This window comes from Sapajus apella, unplaced genomic scaffold (assembly GCF_009761245.1).
Source record: "Sapajus apella isolate SASKATOON/1434 unplaced genomic scaffold, GSC_monkey_1.0 scaffold61, whole genome shotgun sequence".
NCBI lineage: Eukaryota > Metazoa > Chordata > Mammalia > Primates > Cebidae > Sapajus > Sapajus apella.
This window is the reverse complement of record NW_022437001.1, coordinates 12,689,722-12,709,159: the sequence shown is the minus strand read 5'-3', so window position 1 is coordinate 12,709,159 and position 19,438 is coordinate 12,689,722. Positions and strand designations below refer to the sequence as shown.

Genomic DNA, 19,438 nt, shown 5'->3' with positions numbered 1-19,438 from the left:
TAATACCCATTCCTTTTTCATGGAGATTTTTTTTTTTTTTTTTTTTTGAGACGGAGTCTCGCTCTGTCGCCCAGGCTGGAGTGTAGTGGCCTGATCTCGGGTTCAAGCGATTCTCCTGCCTTAGCCTCCCAAGTAGCTGGGACTACAGGCACACACTGCCACTCCTGGCTAATTTGTTGTATTTTAGTAGAAACCGGGTTTCACCATGTTGCCCAGGCTAGTCTCGAACTCCTGAGCTCAGGCAATCCGCCCATCTCAGCCTCCCAAAGTGCTAGGATTACAGGCATGACCCACCACACCTGGCCAAGAGATGTTTTAAGAATAAACAAGACAAATGGGTAAAAATACTTTCAGTTCTCCTGAGTAAGGCACTACCTAATCCCAAAATAGTTCTATAAGAAAGAAAAAAAAATAGATTGGTGTGTTCTCGGCAGTTTCAATGAAGGCTATGGGCCCAAGATGTTTTAAAAGCAAAAAACTGTTAACACTGGCGATATATTGTCAAGATACATTTCCCTTTGGTTAAGAAAAGGAGAGAGGGAGGGCGTAAAGGGTGGAGTGGAAAGGAATTGTCATCAAAGCATTGTTAATATGAACTGAATTATATTACAATGGCGATGCTTCAACATGGGGAATGAAAATTGTTTCGTATTATTGTGGATTGACAATATGACAATCGTTCATTGAAAGTGGATGACAGCTGTAGCATTATAGCTCAGTGCACAACACAAGATGAATGAGTGTTACAAGTACTTCCAGAATGGGCCCTTATTTCACAAGAGTCAGTATCATCCCAAAATAAATACATGCCAGTTTTTCACTATCTCAGCAAATTTAGCATCTCTTTACAAACCAATGTGCTACCAGCGGCCTCAAAGTGCCTGTGTCATGTCCCTGCTTAGTAGATTTGCAGCAGCTGTGAAATGTCAAGTCAAAATGCCATGGAGGATCTATACAACACCTCGGCAGAAGAAAGGGCAAGAAATGGTAAAATGCTTATGCCTGGACATGTGTGAACTGACGTCAAACTGTCTCCCAGTCTACAGGAACACTGTTTCTGAATTTCTGTCTTGGCACCAGGCTCATTCCACCACAGACATGTGATAGTCATTTGTGTGCCTCTTACATCAAACTACTCACCTAAAAGAAGTAACACCATGCAAGCTTCTTGAAATTAACACACTTCAGAGGCCAGAGATATTTACATATCTCCTTATGTGCAACAAAAGTCATGCCTGCTTACTTAACCAAAAAAAAAAAAAGAAAGAAAAATCAAAGGAAAAAGCACAAAGACTACTCATAATATCACCACAGAGAGAAAGAGATAAGCCTTCTTCATGTTCACATATTAGTGTTTTTCTTCACAGTTTTAATGTATTTTTAAAAAACAGAACCTGGGCCAGGCGCAGTGGCTCACACCTATAATCCCAGCACTTTGGGAAGCCAAGGCAGGCAGATCACCTGAGGTCAGGAGTTCGAGACCAGCTGGTCAACATGATGAAACCTCATCTCTACAAAAAATGCAAAAATTAGCCAGACATGGTGACGGGCACCTGTAATCCCAGCTACTCAGGAGGCTGAGGCAGGAGAATTGCTTGAACCCAGGAGGTGGAGGTTGCAGTGAGCTGAGATCATAACACTGCACTCCAGCCTGGGTGACACAGCCAGACTCTATCTCAAAAAAATAAAGAGAGAGAGAACCTGCTACATATTCTGTTCTAGGGCCTATTTTTTTTTTAACTTAGCAATCAATTTATGGGACTTTTTTTTCAGCTTCGTAAAATATTCTTCTAAAATATAATTTTAAAGATTATATGTATTCCATTTTCTCTATAGACCCTAACTTACACAGCTAATCCCCTAAGGCTGGACATTTATGCTCCTTGCAGCTTTTCACTATAAAAATAATGCAGCTATTATATAATGTTTTCACATTTTCTAATTTGTTAGAAAAAATTTATAAAACCTGTACTGATTTCCTATGATCCTGACTATGGCAACACTCAAAGTAAACCTGGAGCAGCCCTTGGATTGGGGCCTCGAGCCTCACTGACCCATCAGAAGAGCCTCTGAAGTATTGGTAACAGCAGCTGAAGAGCTATAAACAATGGGCAAGTTCTCCATCTTATACTTGGAGAAAAAAGAACCACTTATCCCTTAATTGCTGTGGCCTAGTCTTCCAGGGTTAAACAAAGCAACATGTTTTGGTGGGTGTGAAAAAGAATAATACATGCAAAGGGAGGGGAATTACATGAATATTCTCTATGCTTCCAAAGTCAATATGAAATATAAATGTCCTCTAAAAACGCTGAGTGAATAATAAAACATGGGAGTTATTCATGCTATTATCTAAATATTTCTAATTATCTTTCAGGCACATAGTAGAGCTGTACTTCCTAGCTTTTGTGTGGTTAGATGGGATCATGTAATGAGTTCTGAGAAATAAATTGTGAGTGGCCGGGCAGGGTGGCTGATGCCTGTAATCTCAGCACTTTGGGAGGCTAAGGCAAGCAGATCACCAGATCAAGAGATCGAGACCATCCTGGCCAACATGGTAAAACCCCATCTCTACTAAAAATACAAAAATTAGCCAGGCATGGTGGTGTGTGCCTATAATCCTACTCAGGAGGCTGAGGCAGGAGAATCGCTTGAACCCGGGAAGCAGAGGTTTCAGTGGGCTGGGACCACGCTACTGCACTCCAGCCTGGCAACAGAGCGAGACTCTGTCTCAAAATAAAAAAATAAAAAACAGTTGTGAGCAGAGTGATGGGAACCATTTCTGGGCAGGGACATTAAATTGCTGATGTTAGACCCTGTGGAGCTCTCTCTCCTTCAGCATAACCAGCAGTGTGAGATTGTGGCTGGTTTTGTGAGAATGGGTCCCTGAGTAGCAATAAGTAGAAGAATCTCTTCTCCCTACCCACCCACAAAAAACATGAGCAAGAACTAAAGTTTTGTTGCTTTAAACCACTAAGATTTGGGGGTTCTTTTTTACTATACCATCACCTAGGTTCTCTTGATTGATAAATAATATTTAACTGAACTTCTTTGTGATCTCATTATCTAATTTAAAATATTCACAGAAAACTTCATTCTTCTCTACACATACAGTTTGAAAACCTGGCGAATTATAGACATCTTTCAGGTTTTCTGGGCTTCATTATGCAACCATTCAACAGGTATTTCTTTAGCGCCTACTGGCTGCAAGACAGTTACAGTAAGTGGGAAATAGAAAGATGAGGAAGATACAGCTCTGGGCCCGAATCACTTAAGATAAAGTAGGGAGGATCTGGTTTCAGATTTTCTATAAAGGAGGAATTTTCGGTTGGCAACTGGGTTGCAAAGGGCACCGGGAAGGGGGACTGTCTTGAGGCTGTGTTTGCATAGTAAATGCAGTCTATATGTAATCATACCTATTTTTTTGCGGCAATTCTGCAGAGAAGCTCGTGTGGAATACAGGAGGCTGGCAAAACACCTCCTCTGAGCTGCAGCTGGGACCAAGGGTACAGTAAAGACAACTCTAAGTAGAAGATGGAAAGTTCTGAAGGAGAGGTCGGAAAAAAGTGGCCATGGTGTTTCGAAGGACTGGAAGATGAAGTGTGAGTGGAAGAGACTAGGAGAAGGGTTTCAGTGAAGAAACTGCATCTGATAGGCTTTTGAGGCCAAGATTTCCACAGGGAGAGATGAGAGGAGAAGCGGTCTGAAGGGAGGGTGCAGCCTAAGCAAAGGCACAGGGGGACAAAGCAGAGGACTGATCAGGTATCCAGGGCGATGTCACAGCTAGTGCCTAGACAGACTGTTGGGCAAGTGCGGATTTGGGAGGAAGGCGCTGAGGGACTTAGAGGGATTTGTGCTTGGCTGGCTGAGTTAGGAAATTCAGGGCAGCGAGGTGGGTGTGAAGCAGGGATTTGAAGGCAGAGAATTATACACCAGGAAGAAGAAGAGGAGCAAGAGGAGCTGGTCCTGGCAGGTTTACTTGGCGGAAGCGCAGCGCCTGTATTTGAATAATGAAGTTGGTGAAACCGAGAGGGCTGCAACCAGAGATGAAGGCGCGGAGCCAGGACGTGGTTCACGCTGCGATTCCAGCTCCAAACTCGCAGCACAGGGCTGAGCACAAAATAGAAGAGCGATGAATGAATAATACCTAATAATATCCCGACTGGCTGGCTAACTGCAGGACAAGCCAGTTTTACAGGACTTGGCGGCCAGTCCTTTAAAACTTCTTTGTCTGCTCTTGGAGCTTGAGTTTGTTATTTACACCTTCCCCTCGCCAAAATGGGCACAGCAGAAGATGGAGGCGCTGCTCAGATCTGAGCATTGGGCTACCTGTAAATAGCTCTGGTTTAGCTTGGAGGAGACTGAAATTAAATGAAATGAAGTTTGAAGACTGTCTACGAATTTTAGCTTTAGATATTGTAAGTCAGCAATGACGGCCCTGACCATCTTTAAGTTCATGATAATAGGAAAAAGATAGGCTCTTTGGCCAAAAAAAAAAAAAAAAAAAATTCCAGCTCTCAACACTTGATAAGGCTTTTCCCTTTTGCTTAATCTGACCCTACATCCTTCCCTTTAAGAAGACATTTTAGTTTTGGTTCAAACAAACAGACAAAAATTAGTGTAAATGCTGGGAAAAAGCAGGTGGAACAGGAGAATGATCACTTTTCTGTGTGATCCTGAGTAAGCGTAGTGGATTTCTGGCCCGTAGTAGGGCCAAAGGAAAGTTTCTTGAGGGAAATGGACAGTTTAAACATGAATATCATTCTTTTGATATCTTCCCAAAACACGAGCAAACTCAGGAAGAGGTTACAGGAAACCTCAATACCCATTCAGAAATAAAACACAGGTTATTTTTTCAAAAGGCCTATAAGTGACCAAATAATAAAGCCATCTCCAAATGCTCAGGAGAAATTTATTGGGAACCTACTGGGCATAGAACTGAAGAAATTCTTATAACTGGGCTTCACATGATTGCAAAAACAGTGGGTGCCTTCACTATGTTTATTACCAAAGATAGCAAATGTTTTCCATGGAGAACTTCACTGGAATCTGTTTTGTCCTAAGTTCAGATCTACGAAGCCATAATTACCCAGGTAACTTGGGTCTGATGTTGCCTAAAATATCCAGGTAATTACAGGAGAAAGGTCATTTCCTCTGTGTAATCTCAACTATACCATTGGCTGTCTATACTGGCAGTTATCCAGTTAAGAACAGCCTTTCACATTTTACTTTGTACTTGCTTAGACCCTGCCAAGACTGAAAATCTTAACGAGTTTTTAAAAATCCCCTTTATAAATATTCCTCTTCCCTTGCCCCATTCCCTGGGATGATATGATGACTTCCTCACAAGATGATATACAAAATACTCTTTGCTAATTTTTATATTCAAAGGAAATGCATTCTAGAAAGAATACTGTGAGATGGAAATGAAACAAGAAAGGTGAAGAGAAAGAATGAACAGGGGTGCCAAGATCTGCAAAACTGTGGGGATTAAAAGATTCATAGTAAGGGAGAGAGAAAGAGAGAGGAGCAAAGCAGATATGCAGGTCAACAGACATCTTATTCAGAGTTTGAGCTTTGTCAACACAGGCAGTTTGGGGGCAGAAAGAAGCGCATCTGCTGGGCTGTGATTGCACAAGAGAAGCTACCATTCCTTTTCTTCACAAAGAAAAAAAAATGGCATTTATCTCAAGTACTGCAAGGCATATTAGGATTCACCTCCCCCATTCTTTCTTCCCTCTTCCTCCTACCATCTCCCTCGCCACCTCCCTTTCCTGTTGGAAAAGAAAAGGTGGGAGGGAGAGGAGGACCCACCGGTCACAGACAACGCTGTTGGATTCTCTTTCTTCAGCTTTTACCAGCCTATGGGGGTCAGGATGCTATTGGTTCAGCTTTATGTGTGATATGGTGCCTCTCACTTAGCAACAGCGAGCAGGAGAGGCAGGAAGCAACGCCACCTGGCTCAGCAAGTGTGCGGATGGTTTAAAACGAGCCACTCACTCACAGGGAGACAGAGAAGGGGAAGAGAGCAGGCTGAGCTTAATATATTGTACTATTAAGAGCAAGGCTTAATCAGAGTGTTAACAACAACCAACAGGCAGGCTATGGGGGAAGAGCAAAGACTGGACAGGAGTTATTTTTAATGAGTATCTACGTATAAATCATACACGTTGCCTTCATTTTTTTAAAGGACAAACTACACTGTACTGCCTGGATGGTGGGTGGAGAGAAAGATGGTTATCTAGGCAAAAAAATAAGAGATAAAATGCATCTAAAACTCTACAGTGCCTTTACTCGGTTTTACTTTGTTTTCACACCAGGGTGCTACTAGAAAAGAAAAAGTAAAATTGGGTATACTTGAAAAAGGAATTGGCTACGTAATTACAGGATTTTTTTTAAATTAGTCAACACAGTAGCTATTTCTAAATCTTAAATTCCATTTTAGCATTTGAAAATTAACTTTCTGGAGTGGAAAGTGGCAAAAGAGAAGTACATCTCTGCTAGAAAGAGATTTTTTTTTCCTTTGCCTCCTTTGTGGTAAAAAGGAAATTTCTAAGAAGGATGCTGATAGAAGTTCTAAAAGCTCAAACTGCCCGAATATAACAGGGCTCAGTGCCAACAACAACAAGGACATGTATTCTGCTATTCCATATTCTTTCATTTCTCTTAATAGAATTTTCCTTCCACTCTATTCTAGGTCTCCCCAACAGACTTTAGAAGGATTAGCTCACCTATTTATCCATCCCAACCCATCCCACCCCATAACATCTAAGATCCTAGCCTTAGACCCTAAAATATAAATGGGAAAGCATCCTTCTTTCATTCCTAGAGGAGAAATGGGAGTCAACTTGGGTCTTTCATTGGAGTCAACTGGTGCCCTAGAGACAAAGCCCAACACTCTGGAGGGCACAGATGGGCCTGTGTCTGCTCTTCTAAACCAGACCCAATTAACCCCTTAGGCTCTGAGTAGTAAAAGCCACTGACTACAGTGACACCTACTGCTCGGGGTACAGCTGTACATCCTCACACCACCTCCCAGGTTCTCCAAAGCAGCCATTTGTTCCACTGCTGTGGGCTCCACTGAACACACTTCTCTCTGCTCTGGGCTAACACCTGGAGAAGGAAATGTTCAGCCCTCTCATTCTAAGAATGGCCTCTGAAGCTATAAGTCAGGACCTTCTATAGGCAGGAGTCCTCAGCCATGGGGATACAACACACTCTCAATCTATAAAGTGACTAACTCTCACAGTGATTCCCTACAAGAGGGACAGAAAACATAAGTCTGCACAGAGCCCATGCCTCCTTCAGAATCACACGTTGAAATTACTTGTTAATCCTCTTTGATACCTGATGAAGTTATCCTGGAAAAAATGAAAGTTTTACTCAGTATCCACTGCATTTCACTCTGCAGAGAAAAATATGATATGAAACACTAGTACAATCAAGGTATCTAGAAATTCCACTTCTAGTTTATACAAGAGCATGTTAATTAATCCATCCCTTTTACTCTATGTATTTAGATACCAGAAATTTCCTCCCATTGAGAAAGAAATTCATTTAATTATGGAAGTCAAAGTTATACTGCTCTGAAGGCATAGCAAAAATACCTATATGTTGAGAACAACATCTATAAGTCTAAAAAAGGCAAGAAACAAAATCATTAACGGAACCCTTGACTTAAAACCATATTAAAGGCACAAAGAGCAGTAAGTCAGATGATTATAAAATTAATAGTTCAAGCCAGGCACAATGGCTCACGACTATAATCCCAGCACTTTCGGGGGCTGAGGCGGGTGGATCACCTAAGGTCAGGAATTCAAGAGCAGTGTGGCCAATATGGTGAAACCCTGTCTCTACTAAAACTACAAAAAAAAATTAGCCAGGAGTGGTGGCGCATGCCTGCAATCCCAACTACTCGGGAGGCTGAGGCAGGTGAATCACTTGAACCCGAGGCAGAGGTTGCAGTAAGCTGAGATTGAGCCACTGCACTCCAGCCTGGGTGACAGAGATGAGACTCTGTCTCAAAAAAAAAAAAAAAAATAACATAATAAATTTATTAATTTAATGGTTCAGGAAGTACAGCTTGTTTCATTTTTGACAAAGACGATCTAACAAATCTTCACCAAGATAGGTACACATTGAACAGAACACAAGTTATGCTGAAAATTTAAATATCACCCTTCTTTCTGGATGCTTGAAGTGCTATGCAAATATTTGCTTTTTATTCCCAAACATCAGACTTGAAATTACTGGATGTTATATTGTGCTATTCTCATTTTCCTGCTGGAAAACAGAGGAGCTCAGCAGTTTACCCAATGTCACAAAGCAAGCTGGTCGAGGTGCCAAGATGAGAACTAGGCTTCCTGATGTAAAGCTGTGACTTGACCACTGGGCCACCAGAACGAGGCAATTCTCTCTGAATCCCTGTGAGGACGATCTCAGACCTCTTACTGATGCCTCAGCCTGTGTGTTAATTTGTGTTACCGTCTCAGAGTTGTGACGGCCCTTATTTATACTCTTCTTTAAGTTTCTTACTTTGTGACCTCATTTATCAGTTGCTTTCATGAAATGGGTTAAGGAAAAAAATGAGAATGTGCAAGGCTCAAGTAAAACCTACGAAAAGCCCAGAAATGGTTCACGCGTAAGTTAAATAAAAGGAAATGTACCCACCTCTACCTGCCTAACTCTAATGTTTTAGCACTAAAATGAGGATGAAGTGAAAGGATGGATACTCAGAAAAGCAGCTGTACTGGCTCTCCACTGAGACATCGATCCACAAGGTGGAGCCACTGCGGGGTAGCCAGCCACGTAGCCAATTAATAGCACAACAGTGACATTTTCATTCTTTTCCATAGAATTTCCCACTGGCAGAACACACCTGAACACATACGTGTGTGGGGTGTGGAAAGTGTAGCTCTGTGATGCTGCCATGGATCACCTAGGTCCCATGCAGAAATCTGTTCAGTGGGGTGTGAGTGTTCAAAATGGCATCCTTAAATGTCCCTCAAAAAACCCATATATTTATTTATTTTTCTTTCTTTCTTTATTTTTTTGAGATTGATCCTCACTTTGTTGCCCAGGCTAGAGTGCAGTGGCGTGATCTCAGCTCACCATAACCTCTGCCTCCTAGGTTCCAGTGATTCTCCTGCCTCAGCCTCCCAAGTGGCTGGGATTACAGGTATGTGCCACCACATCCGGCTAATTTTTGTATTTTTAGTAGAGACGGAGGTTCACCATGTTGTACAGGCTGGTCTCAAACTCCTGACCTCAGGCGACCCACCCACCTCCGCCTCCCAAAGTGCTGGGATTACAGGCATAAGCCACCGTGCCTGGCAAAAAACCCACATATTTCTATTTGATAAGAAAGCTCCTTCCCTCAAAATATTCTTATATCTGCAACTATTTCCTCCTAACGAGGAAAGTGAGTAAGTGGTGACAAATTTGTCTCCATGAATCATTTCTTTTCCAGACACCGTTTTACAGAAAGTCCAATATCCAGTATCAGCCTAACGGACAGCACTTATGAGGTATATAGGGCTGTAAGAGGCCCACAGAATCCCCCCTCATTCAAATCCTAAAAGTTATATTAAGTCAATCACGAAAAGAGACAAATAAGGACGGTGGGCACTTACACATTCCTGACAGTAATATGAACAGCAGCCACCAACAACTGGCGCCCCTGGTTTAGTGTTGGGTAGGCTGTTTGGAAATTTGCGTCTCCAAACGGCCCCTTCCAATACTCTCATGTCTTCCACAGCAGCAGCATTCTCTCAGCACCAACCTGGAAATGGGGGGCACTCTGACTACTCCCCTTCATCTTCTTCAGTGACTCATCATGCCCCTTGAACTATTACTTTGGAATGTCTCACATCTGGCTCTCCCATCCCCATCCAAATTAGGTTATTCTGTCTGGGAGCATATCACTTTACATTCCCTGATCCTTGCTTTTCTCCTCTGGGTCATCTAGCTTCGAGATCCCTTAACTTCATTGTGTCAGATCTAAATAACTTTGCCACAATATGGTCCATGCAATCCTACTTTTATAAACAAAACCAACCATGGCAACATTCACACATGGGTTTATTTATTTTAAAATTTTTGATTGAATATATCAGAGGCCAGTAAATATTTTTTTTCTGTAGAGGGCCATTTAGTAAATATTTTAGGTTCTGAGGGCCAAAAGGCAAAATTGAGGCTCTAACGTAGGGAGAAAACACATTTCCACAAATTTTTGGTTGGAAAAATTCAAAACTTTTTTTCTGGACACTATAATTTGAATGTTGGTCAGCTTTCACATGCCATAAAATATTACCATTATGTTGAAATTTTCTCAACCATTTAAATATGCAAAAATCACTCTTACCACATGGACCATACAAAACAGGGGCAGGCTTGGGTTTTGGCTCATGGGTCAAAATATATATATCAAGTGGTTAAAACTGATGAGGGCTAGGAATAGGAAGGAGAACAAAAGAAAAGGTTTTTTTCCCCTTCACTTTTAAATTAAGACATGTCTGTATTTTATTATAGACATGTATTAATTGTATGTTCTGGAAAACAGTACATGGTCGGGCACAGTGCCTCACACCTATAATCCCAGCACTTTGGGAGGCTGAGGTGGGCAGACCACCTGAGATCAGGAGTTTGAGACCAGCCTGGCCAACATGGCGAAACCCCTCTGTACTGAAAACACAAAAATTAGCCGGGCCTGGGACACATGCCAGCTACTTGGGAGGCTGAGGCAGGAAAATCACTGAAACCGGGGAGGTGGAGTCTGCAAGGAACCAAGATTGAGCCACTGTACTCCAACCTGGGCGACGGAGAGAGAATCTATCTCAAAAAAAAAAAAAAAAGGAGAAAAGAAAGGAGGAAACCAGCAGCATAAGACTTGATTGTTGGCTGATTAAAATAAAGATTTCTTTAGAGCTTTAGGTTTCCTCCATATTCTTCCTATTTAACTTAGTTTCTATGTGGATGGCGGTCTCTTTATTATCTGCCTAAGATGCTATGCACCTCTCCTGTTTTCACACTTTTGTTGCCTGGCAAAATCATACTCATATTTCAAGGCATATTTCTTATTTCCTAACTTTCTCCTTTAAGGCTTCTACATCTATGACAGTATGGGGAAATCTTCAGTCATCTGATCATCACTTGTCAGCTAATTTAGTGTGTGTTTAATCTCATCTGCTAATTAGTATATGAGCTCCCCACAGGCTGGGACCACCTTAGAATCTTCATTGCCCTCGGAGGCATCAAGCACAGTGATGAGTCGTCAGCTCAGTCTTCCACAAATACCGGACAACTATTGATTTGGTCATCCTATGCTAAAACACAGCTGTAGAATATTTTTAAAGTATACTAGAATCAGTGGATGAAAGAAAGAGAGAAATTGTATCTTCATTTTTAAAAATATTTCTTTTTTTTTTTTTTTGAGACGGAGTTTCGCTTTTGCTACCCAGGCTGGAGTGCAATGGCGCAATCTCAGCTCACCGCAAGCTCCGCCTCCTGGGTTCAGGCAATTCTCCTGCCTCAGCCTCCTGAGTAGCTGGGATTACAGGCACGCGCCACCATGCCCAGCTAATGTTTTTTGTATTTTTAGTAGAGATGGGATTTCACCATGTTGACCAGGATGGCCTCGATCTCTTGACCTCGTGATCCACCCGCCTCGGCCTACCAAAGTGCTGGGATTACAGGCTTGAGCCACCGTGCCCAGCCAAAAATATTTCTTAACTTTTAGAGCTGTCCAACAATGAAATATGCTGCCTCTTGAAATAACAAATTTCCTGACACTAAAAAGTATTCAAAACACAAGTGTCTGACCATCTGTCAGGGATTCTGTAGAAGGAATTCCTGTATTATTTAGGTCAGACCACACGGCCTCTAAAGTCCCTTCTCACTCAAGAATCTGTTATTCTGATGAACTCTATTCCCCTACCCCAAATATCTCATTTATTTCTTAAAATTAAGTGATTCAAAGTAACGGGGGTGATAAGTTCACAACACAGATAATAATTTAAAAAAAAAACTAGTTCTTTGTCATTTTTTGAAATTCTATGGCTATATGAAGATGGTATTAATTAGTTTGTTTTAAGCAGGCTTGGTATGTATGATAAACCACCAGCACTAACCTGAAGAAAAAAATCCCAGAGCAGTGAGAATTTTTTGCCCCTTATTAAGACAGACCCCTGGGGCTGCTTTGCTTATTGTTTTTGTTTATTTGTTTGCTCATTCTTTTTATGAGATTACTGGGTTGCTATCACTAATCAGCTCTCTGGACGACAACATGTAAATCATGAATACATCTATATTTTGCTTATCTTGAATCTGGCTTTCTAGAACCTTTAGAATTCTGAGAAAATCCCAGATCAAAAGGAACTTAGAAACATATTTTACCACCTCTTGGGAGGTAAAAATATAGCTGCTTGACCTCTCAGCTACATGTAAACATGACTACAAAAAGCCAAAGGTACACAATTAAACATCATGAGTCCTTTCAGCAAGTTTACCTACTCAATACCCACCATGGGCGGTCAGACAGTGCTCTAAGTACCAGAGAGAGATGGTGACCAAAAACCCGGACCTTAACTCAAGGATTTACACTGGTCACCAAGGGAAGAGCCAGTTAGTAGTTTAAAAAAAGGTAAGAAATACACTGACATACACTGACTGGCTTGCAGTATCTATAAAAGACACATATGTATTCGAAAACCTAGAAAGGGAGAACTGATGCTAGGAGAGAAAACAGAAAAAAGAAAAGCACCTGGAAAGAAGAGAAGGCGGAAAATGAGGAAGATGAGAATCAGCTGCAGCAACAGCGGGGTGCATGGCATTAGAAGCAAGGTCTGGGAGCACAGACACTGACAGAGAAGAAAGGGTGGCTCAGGTGTTCCCAGAGGTTAATACTGGAAACCACTGGGGCTCCAGGTCCATGCATGTCTGCAGTCCGCCATGCTGCATGGCTCCTGCTGCAGGGAGTAATTCACTTTACCAAATTAACTGGTGTTCAGAGTAAGAAATAACCTCTCTACATTCCAGTTTCCCAAGTACTTTCTAAGGGTGTCATGACATATGTTCTGAAAAGCACCTATTTCAAGGCCTGGCACACAGATGCCCTCAGCTAATCTTAGTTTCCTTTTTTTTAGACAGAGTCTTGCCCTTGTCGCCCAGGCTAGAGTGCAATGGCACGATCTTGGCTTACCACAACCTCCTCCTCCCGGGTTCATGCGATTCTTCGGCCTCAGCCTTAGTTTTCTTTTTGTATTCTTGAGTATTAAGAAAAGGTTCTGGCAGGGCACCGTGGCTCACACCTGTAAATCCCAGCACTTTGGGGGGCCAACGTGGACAGATCATCTGAGGTCAGGAGTTCAAGACCATCCTGGCCAACATGGTGAAGCCCTGTCTCTACTTTAAAAATACCAAAAGATTAGCCAGGCATGGTGGTGGGTGCCTGTAGTCCCAGCTACTCGGGAGGCTGAGGCAGGAGAATCACTTGAACCCAAGAGACGCAGGTTGCAATGAGCTGAGATCATGCCACTGCACTCCAGCCTCGGCAACAGAATGAGACTTTGTCTCAAAAAAAAAAAGAAAAGAAAAGATTATATCCCACTCTAAGTCTTCTGATCATAAAAACAAATTAGGAATTACAATAATAGCTTACCATTATTGAGTGCTTACTGTGTGCAGGTACTAAGCCAGGAACATTAAATGTACTATCCTGACAATCCTATTACATGGGGTCCATTTTGGGGCAAAAGTAATGAAGATTAGAAAAGTTTAGTAACTTGTATTAGATCAGAGGGATAATAAATAACAAAGTCAGGATTTAAACCCAACCAGTGCCCAGCCTGGGAAATGAAGCAAGACCCCCGTCTCTACAAAAAATTTAAAAATTACTGAGGTGTGATGGCACACATCTGTAGTCCCAGCTATTTGGGCGGTTACAGTGGGAGGATCACTTGAGCTCAGGAGCTCAAGGCTGCAATGAGCTATGACAGCATTCCAGCTTGGGCAACAGAACGAGACCCTGTCTCTATTAAAAAAAAAAAAAATCCCCAAAAGACTAATATGGACTCCAGGAGTATTTGCCAGAAGATTTTTTTTTGAAATTATACAAAGAAGACAAAATCTTTTTGTCTTACATTTTTTTAAGATTTTACTCGCATTAAAACAGAAAAAAATCTAAGAACAGCCCCTTGGTCAGCAAAAGAATATTCTAAGGTGATGGCTAAGATAATATTTTATCAGTCTTTAAGAGAAAGGCAGTATTCCCTATAGTTGAATATACAGATAACTTGAAGTTTATCGCTAAAGACACATTTATGGAAATCTTTCTAAAACATTACATATTTATATTCCTGTATTCCTAAACAGAAAATACCATGTTCTTGATGGTTTATTATGAGATCATTGTTATGAATATTAGTAGCAATAATGGGCTGCAATTCAATTATCTTTGGGTTGGGAGGTATTAAACTCAGTAGGGCTTTTTGATCTTGTATTCAAGGATCCAAAATACCATGTCTTCCAGGTCTCCAAGTCTGCTTTTTATATTTCTTCCTATTATTCTCTGTTATTGTCACCCTTGTTGCTTTCACCCTGCTTCTAGTCTTCTTCCTCCTTTTACACATGGTTGGCTTAGGGAGGATCTCAAAGTGGCTCCATGCCTTGCCAGGGTTAAATCTGAAGGCTTCCACCGCCGCCACCACCTTTCTCTGGGTTGTGGGTTTTGTTTTTCAACTCACTTCCAGGTTCCAGATGACTGAGTTTGATGAAAGACCTCCGACTAAATGCACGGTCACTCGCATTTGTCTCTTTTTAAAAATGCTTTTTAAAAAATGGAATGTAGATTACTGGAGATGTATTATTTTATTCATCTGAGAAGTTAAAAGGGACCCTACTCTTTCAAAATTAAATATTAACAAATAATGGACAAGAAAGGAAAAAATTGCATGATTCTTTTAAAAAGTAAAATAGGCCCATATTTTCCCTTTGGAACACTTTGTCTTTGAAGCCCTTCAAGCTTATAATCCTTTTTTTTTTAGAGGTGGGTCTCACTATGTTGCCCAGGCTGGTCTCGAACTCCTGGGCTCAAGCAATCCTCCTACCTCAGTCTCCCAAAGTGCTAGGATTACAGGCATGAGCCACCGTGCCTGTCCCCAGATTTAGGGTATTTTCGAAACTTAGTAATTTGTGCTGGGTGCAGTGGCTCACACCTGTAATCCCAGCACTTTGGGAAGCCGAGGCGGGCGGATCACTTGAGGTCAGGAGTGATCTGGCCAAAACCAGCCCGGCCAACATGGTGAAACGCTCTCTCTACTAAAGATACAAAAAATTAGCCAGGCATGGTGGTGGGCACCTGTAATCCCAACTACTCAGGGAGGCTGAAGCAGGAGAATTGCTTTAACCTGGGAGGCAGAGGTTGAAGTGAGCGAGATCACGCAACTGCACTCCAGCCTGGGTGACAGGGCCAGACTCTGTCTCAAAAAAAAAAAAAAAAAAAAAAAAAAAAAAAAATCACTAATTTAAGTTTCTTCACTAAAAAAAAAAAAGAACCTAACATTTGATGTAATTTTTTCATTATTCCTGTTGAATAGACATTGGATATAAAATGAAAAATCTTATATATTATATATAATAAAATCATGTTAGATATAATACATGTATATACAATATAGACCATACATTTTATATATAGAGAAGGAGATTATATATGTCGCATTATTGTTAACCTATATTTTCTTAGTATTTGTATCCTGCCTGACTCAGTTATTTCATGTTCTCATGTTTCAACGTAGTGTCTAACTCCCCATGCTCTAGCTTTCTGGTATTCCCATTATTTTAATCCACTATCATTCTGTTTCATTAGTCTCCTGTTTGAGCAGTTAGCTTGTTTTATAATTTTTTTCCCTGTTCTTCTGAATTAGTCCTTTGGGTCTAAACAAGGAACTTCATGTTATTCGCCCAATAAGAAATCCAAACACAGAACAGAGAATAAAGGAAGAAAAAGAAAAAGAGAATAGATATGAGACAAATAAGAAAGAGTCTGGAGCTATGTTTTCTCCTGAGAAGACGGGATCTTCTACAGAAAAGGCCCGTAATAGCATCTGTTCTTCTGCATACTCTGAGCAACACTGTGTTTCAGGTGAAGATTGTCTTTTTCGATATAATTTCACTTATTACCTCGATTATTTAAATAAAGAGCAGAATCAGAATGCAGTGCTTTCTAAAACAACTCTCATTATTTCTACTGGAGCTTTACTTTCATTTTTAAAAACCTGTCTAAAAGGAGAAAGAAACAGGTATCTTTATATTACCAAAAGATTTAGGGCAACTTTAAGCTTGAGGAAGAAAAGAAAATCTTTCTTACTCATTGTAATATTCTTAGCACAGTCACAGGAGTATACCAGGTAAAATCAACACCGTCACAAGGCAAAGTGGGGATTCAATGAACACTTCTGAGAGGAATGCCTGCTGGCAGGGAGGGTGCTCCTTTCCCTGAAGAAAATCACTTCCCTTTACTGTACACACAGACCTATGGATGGAAAAGTTTCAAACACCTGATAACACCCAGTTCCTAAGGAATGTGCTCAGGAACAGCTGCTGACTGAGGACGATTTAGGTCAAAGGTGAAAAAAAGCTGGCGCGGTGGCTCTCACCTGTAATTCCATCACTTTGTGAGGCTGAGGCGGGTGGATCACGAGGTCAAGAGATCAAGACCATCCTGGTCCACATGGTAAAACCCCGTCTCTACTAAAAATACAAAAAATTAGCAAGGCATGGTGGCGCGTGCCTGTAATCTCAGCTACTCAGGAGGCTGAGGCAGGAGAATTGCCTGAACCCAGGAGACGGAGGTTGCGGTGAGCCGAGATCGCGCCATTGCACTCCAGCCTGGGTAACAAGAGCGAAACTCCATCTCAAAAAAAAAAAAAAGAAAAAAAAAATGCTCTGACATTCTCATTATCTGATTATTAAGGAGGTTTTAAAAATACTTATTATTTTAAAAACTCATAAAAGAAATGCATAAAGAAATGGCTGGATGTTCAAGAAAGGAATTACCACATCTAGGCCAGAAGATAGTCTGATATAGGTCAAATTTCATAAATGTGTATTAGCATATTCCTCACTGAAAGCACGCTGCGGTGAATACTGACCTATATAATTTTAAGTGTGTCTACAAGAGCTAAAGACCAAGATAAGATATAGGAAAAAATTAAAGGATTTGTTAGTTTGGCAGAAATTGTCAGGATTTCTATGGCATTATAATGGCAAAATCAAATATGCATCTTTTTCAAAAAGAAAAGCAAAAGGCATCTAAAACATAGGCAAAAATGTTTTTCTCCAACAAAATAATTATTATATATGAAAGTCAAAAGATCCCCAATTTTTGATATGATGAGATACATATAACATAATATCAATTTTTATTTATATTAATAAAGGCCTAGAAAAGTTTAGCTGGGATTTGCAAGACATCAAAACAAAGGAACAATAGAGTCATTAGAAGTTACAAGCCTGGCCGGGCGTGGTGGCTCAAGCCTGTAATCCCAGCACTTTGGGAGGCCGAGGCGGGTGGATCACGAGGTCAAGACATCGAGACCATCCTGGTCAACACAGCGAAACCCCGTCTCTACTAAAAATACAAAACATTAGCTGGGCATGGTGGCGCGTGCCTGTAATCCCAGCTACTCAGGAGGCTGAGGCAGGAGAATTGCCTGAACCCAGGAGGCGGAGGTTGCGGTGAGCCGAGATCGCGCCATTGCACTCCAGCCTGGGTAGCAAGAGCGAAACTCCGTCCCAAAAAAAAAAAAAGAAGTTACAAGCCTGGGCCGGACATAGTGGCTCACACCTGTAATCCCAGCACTTTGGGAGACTGAGGCAGGCGGATCACGAGGTCAGGAGATAGAGGCCAGGCTGGCAACCTAGTGAAATCCCGTCTCCACTAAAAATACAAAAATTAGCTGGGCATGGTGTCGAGTGGCTGTAATCCCAGCACTTCGGGAGGGTGAGGCAGGCGGATCAACTGAGCTCAGGAGTTGGAGACCAGCCTGGCCAACATGGTAAAACTCCATCTCTACTAAAAATACAAAAATTAGCCAGGTGTGGTGGCAGGTGCCTGTAATCCCAGCTACTGGGGAGACTGAGGCAGGAAAATTGCTTGAACCCAGGAGGCAGAGGTTGCAGTGAGCCAAGATCGTGAGAGTGCACTCCAGCCTGGGCGACAGGGCAAGATTCCATCTCAGAAAAAAAAAAAGAAGTCACAAGCCTAAAATCAAAGTCAAGTCTGTGAACAAAGATGAGCTAACTTCTCTTAATTTAACCCCTAATATGCTTTCCCTGATACAGCTCAGTAACATAGATCCTAAAAACATTATAAGAATTTCTTTGAACAGGGCATTAGATCTTTGAACAGGGCATGGTCAGTCACAGTAAATGCACAGAATACCATTTCAAAGACAGACACTAAATTAGTAGGAAAGTTAACAGTCTTGCTTATTTTACGGATTTCTCCTCCAAAGAGTGTCAGACACTTTATTAATGTTATAAAACAGTATTTGAATAACCATTGCCTACGTAAAATATTGCTATTATAAACAATATTCTGATGCCCTCAAATATTCTAGAATTCATTTAAATACAGATACTTAATATTTTGTTCTTCATATAAAAGTTAAATGCTTGACCTATTCCTAGTTACGGTATTAATGCAACAATCATTGTGACCACATATAAGTGGGAATCTTCGTACACATGCCATTGGATTTCAGTCACAGGGCCCGGTTCCAGCTGAAATGCAGCAGAGCATAAACTGCTCAGTTAAACAGGAAGGGAGAAGCAGCAACTGGGGCCCCAGAAATCTTTGTTTTCATTCCAAGTTATCATGAAGAAGTATGACGGCTCAGGTTTTATATGGTCAGGAGTGACAAAAAGGCACGCATAGTTTGATGTGGACTTCTGTGTGGCCTCCACAAGCAGCACTGGATTGTCAAAGCTCTACTCATCTTCCCTTTATTTTTCCTGTTCCCTCAGCCACCAGCGCCAAATCCTAGAGCCATATTTCATTTTTCAGTGAACACCCTGGGAACAGTCATTGCTTTTTACCGGAATTGGACTCAAAAGAAAACACAGTCCCTAAGTAAGTTAAACAGTTCAGTGCACCAAAGAGCTTGATCATAGAGAGAGATCTGCCTAATGAAAGTAACCTCCTAACTACGATATGGGAGACTGCATTCACTGTCTAGTCAAAAAACATACTGCCTCTGATACGGGAAGAAGACAGCAATCTAGCACCTCTAAGATTAGCAAGAAACAAACTGCTGTTCTTAGAAGGGCTGGTATGAACGAATTCCAAAGGATTTTTATAATCATAACAATGATCAAAGTTCACTGTGATGTAAGAGTTCCAGTACATCAACTCAAGACAAGTAACAAGACCAAGTTTACA

The 19,438-nt window shown here is 41.3% G+C and overlaps 1 protein-coding gene and 1 long non-coding RNA gene across 3 annotated transcripts in view; both read right to left on the bottom strand.

The window, feature by feature from the left end:
* The window catches only part of MAML3 (mastermind like transcriptional coactivator 3), a 457,463-nt gene that overhangs the window by 342,340 nt on the left and 95,685 nt on the right, over window positions 1-19,438 (bottom strand). The gene's annotated exons all lie outside the window — the stretch shown is intronic.
* LOC116529065 lies at window positions 2,687-14,938 on the bottom strand. The gene is made up of 3 exons (XR_004259364.1): window positions 14,928-14,938; window positions 5,244-5,253; window positions 2,687-4,724 (listed from the first exon to the last, which is right to left on the bottom strand). It is a non-coding gene; the product is annotated as an uncharacterized LOC116529065 (long non-coding RNA).